Consider the following 6872-nt stretch of genomic DNA (forward strand, 5'->3'; position numbering starts at 1 on the left):
ATTATGAAAGAAAAATGGTAGACATCATTATGGCTAAAACACACTGTACAAATGATCCTTCCCCTGACCGAGGCCATATCCAGAGGGAAGGGGGCTACCGGTTATGAGCCCTCCTCTCTGAAATTTCTGTCCGACCTGTACAAAATGTAACAAAGTGCATATAAAATTGTTCTGATGCGGTGTTGATGCCCTTTCCTCCTAACACATGTGTTTGCACCTGATCGGGAAACAAACCATCATTCGACAATCAGCACGGTCTTGAATTCAAGTTTACTTTTTCAGCAACTTAGTCTCCTGCTCCATAATCAGCATACGCATACAGGATCTCATTTTGGCAACAGAGCTGGGTTCGATACAATCTACTTCCTCTTCCTGCCTCCTTCCCGAAAGGCAGGTGATTTATGCAAAAGTATATAGGACAATGTGGAATAAATTACGGATTTTGGTAATTAGGATAGGGAACGGGGCGAAGGGCTCCTATGCTGCATGGCTATCTTTCTACGAGCATAATATTATTATATATTGTTTAATCCAAATTAATGGTTTCTAAACTTCGCAGAAGTTCGCAGAAGTCATGCAGAACTTCGCAGAAGTCATGAGGTGTAAACCATTAGGTGGGAATTAATCAGGGTTGCCGCTTCTTGGGATTTTTGCCCAAGAAATTGAGATGTCAATTTTGAGGAAATCTATGAGCAACTTAGGACCCTGAGAAAATCTGATCCTGATACTCAGGCAGAAAAGCAGAGATCATTCTGCTCTTACCAGTGGTCTAAGAACAATGATGAGAACATTATCAAAATTCTCTTTTCAAAGTCCAAAGCCTCGCTCTTTACGCTGAAGTTAGACTCTTTAACACAACCCTATTTTTTAAAACAATAAAAAAATATCGATTAAAGAGAGAGGCGTTGAGGAGGGGACAGCCCATTTCATAAACGTAATAATTTCTGTTCGTTTTAAGTTTTAATGTTGCTCCTTACTTTCAGTAAAAAAAAAACTTGCTTTTTTTTATTTAATTGTCAGCAAAAAAACGAACCTAATCTGTAACCGTAACTTATTGTACCACATCAGAGACACAATTTAAGATCAACTTTCGCTTTGCCGTCTTACACCTGTCAAATCCCTTTAAGGGTGATTATTTCAGCAAGGTTTTCGTCATTTATTTTGGCTAAATTGAGAGAATACGGCAAAGTTCACATCCATAAAACTCAACCATTGAATATCAATCCTGGTAAATTGACCAGGGTTGTCGAGGATTTTTTTATTTTAAAGATATTCCAAAGTTGGCTAAAAGAAAGTGATTACTTAGTTTCTCAAGGATTAAAATCAAGTTTTCTTTCAAGAATAAGAGTTGGAGTCGCTGAACGTAAAAAAAATAATCATGCCTTATCAATATGTTCATTATCAAACTAATTTTTAATTAAAAGCAAAAAAAAAAACAGTCTGAAAACCTCCATTGGTGCCAAATGCAACAGGCCAAGTTCCGCTAGTTGCCAGATTGCCAGAGTTTAAGCTGCAGCCTGAAAAATTAGAGGAGACAGAGCCAGTTTTCCTAAGAGTTTAGGAGTGCAGCTGAATTGAATTCAAAAAGGCTTAAATTCGGGAGGTAGTTTAGGCATTTAGAATAGTACGATTTCGCAGCCTTGAGGTTAACTAATAGCTACTCAGAAAGTAATTTATGTATATATCCTCCATAAACAACTACATACACAAGTATTTTTTATTTGGGGGGGGGGGGGTCCACATTTTCCACCTGGGTGTGGGTGTGTGTGGGGGGCGGGGGTAGACAAAAGAAAATGTGCAAAATTACCGAAACCAAATGAAAAATATTGAAAACTTGTGGGGAAATCCCAAAAATTTCTTTTTTTCACCATAACCACTGGCTCCCTTCATAAGTGCCTGCATCCGTAAAGAAACTTATTAAACAGCCCTAGGGATATGCTTATCAGTTTCATTTCTATGCATTTGATTTGTAAAGCTTGGATTCCAATTCGGTTTAGATTCTAATTTGTGAATTTTTGAACATTTTTGAATAAACACTAAAATACACTTAAAACTAAAATATCAATTCTTTAAAGGTTTTTTGACAAATAAAATGTCCAAGTGAAAATTTCTAAACTTCATCCATTTCATGGGTAATGTCTACTAATTGGATCATTACAATTGTCATTACTGATTTTGCCAAAGTGGGTATTACTCAGCATTGTAAGTCAACAATTGATGAGAAAAAAGTGCAAAAAGTAGCGCCAACCAACAAATTCCGTAATTTCTTTTTATATAGTCTATTAATACATCCAGATATTAATAAGCGGGGGGGGTGATGCAAGGACGAGGGGATCGAATAATATGTTCAGAAAGGGCGTTGAACGGCGAGTTGAATGGTATTACTCCTGTTTCGCTACTTTCCGTAGCTAGTTTAGGAAATAAATCTGTCACCACGATTGCGCGCAGATTTTCGACAGGTTTCGCACTGAGGGTTACCAAAAACTAAAAGTCGTAAATAAATTTTTTGTTCTTCCTTTTTTCATGAGAAAATTACCAATCGGATGGATAAATCATCCAATTAGACGAAAGAAAGGTTAAGACCAGGGGCGCATTTTAAATCCCCCTCAACCCAAAAAAATAAAAAAAAATTCTGAAAACTACGGTAAAATAATCTTAAATGCCTTCCTATCTAATTTCTAAGGCGCATTGCCTCACTTTACCACTCCCCCCTAATTTATTGATGAATATACAGCCCGCTTTATAATATTATCATTTTGTTTTGGAATAGCGAAGAGCGAACAAGAACGCCGCTCAATCGGCGAAGGAAAGAGCAGCACTAATGTCAAATACAATGAGAATATAAAGTGGGCTGCGTATTCATCCATGAGGAGGGGGCAAAATCAATCAATGCGCTTTTTGGAATGAGATAAGTAAGTATTTATGATTGTTAGGGGTTTTGAAAATGTTTGGGATTTCCTTCAAATGCAGCCTTTTATAGAAATTAAATAAGAAAAACAAGTTTTTTCAACTGAAACTAAGGATCAACATTAAACCTTAAAACGAACAGAGGTTATAAGGTATATGAGTGTGGTTGATCCTCCTCAACACCTCACTCTTTACGCTAAAGTTTTTTAGTACTTTAAAAAAGCTTTGACGTACATATCTATGCATCAATTTGTAGATTATCAGGGAGGAAAGGAGTAAAGACCCCGAACCTCCCTCTTTGGCTGAGCTCTACTACTGAGCTATTCTTTTGAATGGCTGGGATGTATTTGTCACTGAATGTGTTATGTTTGTGAATAAATCCTATCTATGCATCAATTTGTAGATTATCAGGGAGGAAAGGAGTAAAGACCCCGAACCTCCCTCTTTGGCTGAGCTCTAATAATGAGCTATTCTTTTGAATGGCTGGGATGGATTTGTCACTGAATTTGTTATGTTTGTTCATAAATCCTATCTATTCATCACTGTGTATATTATCAGGGAGGAGAGGATTAAAGACCCCGAACCTCCCTCTTTGGCTGAGCTCTAATAATGAGCTTTTCTTTTGTTTGTCTGGGATGTTTTTGTCTCTGTTTGTGTGAGGTGTGGGCATACCGCAGCTGCAGTCAGGGGGGGCCCCCGGGGAGGGGGCAAAGGCTTGACGGCTGTTCCCAGGCGCAGCCGCGGAGGGGGTGCCAAACTAATTTTTTTTGTTTACTTATATCGTGTTTGTGAGGGTGGAAGGGGGACACAAGACTTGGAAGGCGGCAGTCGGTCTATAACAAGTATTTTAATTCTCTATCCCTCAATTAAAGTATTATAACATAACACGTCACCTGGAAGGCATTAACTTACCTTTTTATTCCAAATATTTTATTTTTCAAAATGCATCCCACCTGGTCACAAAGAAAGCTAAGAATCAACTGTAAATTAAGTTGAAAATTTCAATTCATTTGAACTGGATGGCGCAATCCTATTTCTTTTTAATATTAACTTGCAATTACAGCAATGTGTAATAACCTGAAATGACTTTTTCATCCCATAGGTAGTACTTGAAAAGGTCTTTTTTACAGTTTTGCCTTGGGGATTTCAGTCACGGTGAGATTAAAAAAAAAAAAAAAAAAAAAAAAAAAACAATTGGAAAGTTAGAGAATAGCAGGCCCAACACCGTTTAAATCAATATTAATTTCTTTTTGCTTCTGACTAGAACAACAAGAATTACATCTAGTGATAATTTTCGTTTATAAGTTTATCTAGATACGTAAATGAAAGGAATACTTTCTTTTTAAATACCTTTAAGGGCCGTTTTATATTCAAATAGGTTATTTGAGAATCAGGAGAGTACCGTACGTGATCCCCTAAACTTCATAATTCTTGATAATTTTTACCTGTAATTAGCATAAGATTCGTTTTTTTACCGTTTTGAGGAATTTACATTTAATCCCAAATTGAGTTTGTACTGATGGACAGGTTTTTTACTTTGGGCTTTTAAACATGCCCAAATTCGATGGCCAATTTTATGGAGGTGGTACCTACCAAAATGGGGGAAAATCATTTTTAAAACAAACACGTAGTCAGAATACACTTATTAATTATTTGTAAAAGAATATACTAAATTAATTAAAATATAAACTCTGGCAAAAAGCAAATATTTACAATAAGTTTATCTGTAATTATTTTATTTTCTCTTCTATTATGCTAGCCTGTTTATTTGTTTAATATTTTTATTATTTTTCTTTTAGTTTTGTTTCTACCCTGTTTTTTCCTAGCCATAGAGCCTCACGGGGAAGAATATATTGACGCATTTGTTACTTTTATGTTTAATTTACCGTTGATTTTGGTATTCATTGATATTTATTGAAGCAAAAAACAGGTATCTAACTTTCATAAAATGTGTTTCTTCTATTTGATATTGATATTCGATTTGATATTAGATGGCAAAATTATTTATGTAGAATTGATAAATTTTCGAAACTTTTAGATTTATATACGTAAATTGAACGTAAATTATACGTAAATAAATTGAACGTAAATATAGAAACGTAAATTTATAAACTAGTACTTCTTAAATTAAATTAGATTATAAGTCACATTTTCGTTATATAAGGTAAAAAATTATTTTCTTAAGTCAATTCATTGTTTTGTCTGCGTATAGTTTTTTTTCAGCTGTTGCATATATTGATTTTGTTGTTGTTGTTGTTGTTGTATCCTCCTTGTATCCCTGGCCATGGAGCCTTTTGAGGGGAAATAAGAGTATCGTATTTCAAATTTGTATTTATTTGGGAATAAACTTACTTACTTATTTACTTACTGTAGCTTGGCAATATGGGTCCCAGGGTTCGATCCCCGCCGCAGGAAGGTTGGGCGACAAGCTTGCCACTTATCCCAGTAGAAATACGCAGCAACTGAAACGTCGATTTGATGCCCTATCCGCCAGCAATGGCTCAAGAGGGTCTTAAAACTTTATTCTTTGAAAATTTGCTTCTCTGGGATATGATGACATATTTGAGTTGCTTTGGTTCCTGATTTCCAGGGATTTGTCCTTTGCTATTTTTATATTTTCCCCCTGAACGGATACGGTTTTTTGTGTTTTATTATCATTTATTTTTTTCCAGGAGTGATTGTATTTATCTAGTTGTCACTTTGAAAAAGATTTAATTTTTTACACTTCTGAAGCCTAAAAGTGTCTAATATATTGGTGTTTGATATTCTAAAAATGTTGAATTAAAAATTTTATTAGATTTTCATAATTTTAGTTTTAATGTTTTACTTTGAACAAAATACTTTGATAGTGCGTTACTTTTTATAAACAATTGAGTCTAAAGGCATTAAGCATTTTGGTGTTTGATAACCAAGTTCAAAATTATCGATATTGTTAAAAAATGTCCGTCCAACGCTTCAGCATTGCTCAAAAGAACTAAATGTTAGCGGCTCATATCTTGGTTTTTGCATGTAACCAATTATTTTTTTGTATTTTTTTGTAATTAATTACTTTTTTCATTTTTATATACTTTTACTTTAATTGACATATTTTTTCCTTTGCCTTTAGAAAAATGTTTGTCTCTAAGCTTCATCAAATTTAAAAAAAAATCAAGATTTTCAACTGAAAGTAAGAAGCAGCATTAAAACTTAAAACAAACAGAGATTATTACTTATATATTAGGGGGGTTGCCCTCTCCTCAACACCTCGCTCTTTACGCTACAGTTTTTAGGTTCTTTAAAAAAAACACCTCGCTCTCTACGCTACAGTTTTTAGGTTCTTTAAAAAAAAAAGTTTCTTATCGTTGTAATAAAACAACCCTTGTGTTTTAGTTGTTTTTAAAGAATTAGGACAAAATTTAAACTTTAGCGTAAAGAGCGAGGCGCTGAGGAGGAGGAACCTCCCCTCATATATGCAATAATTTCTCTTCAATTTCAGTTTTAATGTTGCTCCTTATTTTCATGAAAAAACTTTTTTTTTAATTTCTCGTCATTTTTTAAATAGCGCCAGGATATCTGGTTCCTCCTCCACGGGGAAATGCCCCTTCCCATAGAAATATCCTGTCGAATTTAATTCAAGCAAAAATTTACCCCGGACAATTACCCTTAACATCTCTACGACTAAAATGGAATTGGTAAAGAAAAAGCAAGACATATAAATAAATTTCGTATAGGAATTCTGGAAAATTCACCCAGTGTAGAATTTTGCCCTGAAAATTTTACCCCCTGGAAACCTCCCTATCCATGTAAAATTCTCCCCGTGCTAAATCCTTCCATCAGAAAGTTCGTCCTCCCCGTCCCACTCAAAAAATGTATGCATACGTCCCAATAAAAAATAAAACAATAGATAAATTCTATAACTTAAAAACCTCTCCGAGGGGCTTTAGGGGGTCGTTGTATCTCTAAAGACATAGTTATTGGGCCTTTCA

General features: G+C 34.8%; 2 protein-coding genes across 2 annotated transcripts in view; one reads left to right on the forward strand and one right to left on the reverse strand.

Annotated features, from left to right (window-relative positions):
* LOC148954772 (uncharacterized) overlaps positions 1 to 3871 on the reverse strand; it is a 242402-nt gene extending 238531 nt beyond the window's left edge. The window contains exon 1 of the mRNA XM_089087238.1: positions 3820 to 3871. The gene's annotated coding sequence lies outside the window, so the exon portion shown is untranslated. The remainder of the gene's footprint in view (positions 1 to 3819) is intronic.
* LOC148954773 (pre-mRNA-processing factor 19-like) overlaps positions 1 to 6872 on the forward strand; it is a 114107-nt gene that overhangs the window by 35742 nt on the left and 71493 nt on the right. The gene's annotated exons all lie outside the window — the stretch shown is intronic.

The sequence above is a fragment of the Artemia sp. Qi Xiang Cuo genome, chromosome 3, assembly GCF_049724085.1.
Source record: "Artemia sp. Qi Xiang Cuo chromosome 3, ASM4972408v1, whole genome shotgun sequence".
In the NCBI taxonomy this organism is placed as follows: domain Eukaryota; kingdom Metazoa; phylum Arthropoda; class Branchiopoda; order Anostraca; family Artemiidae; genus Artemia; species Artemia sp. Qi Xiang Cuo.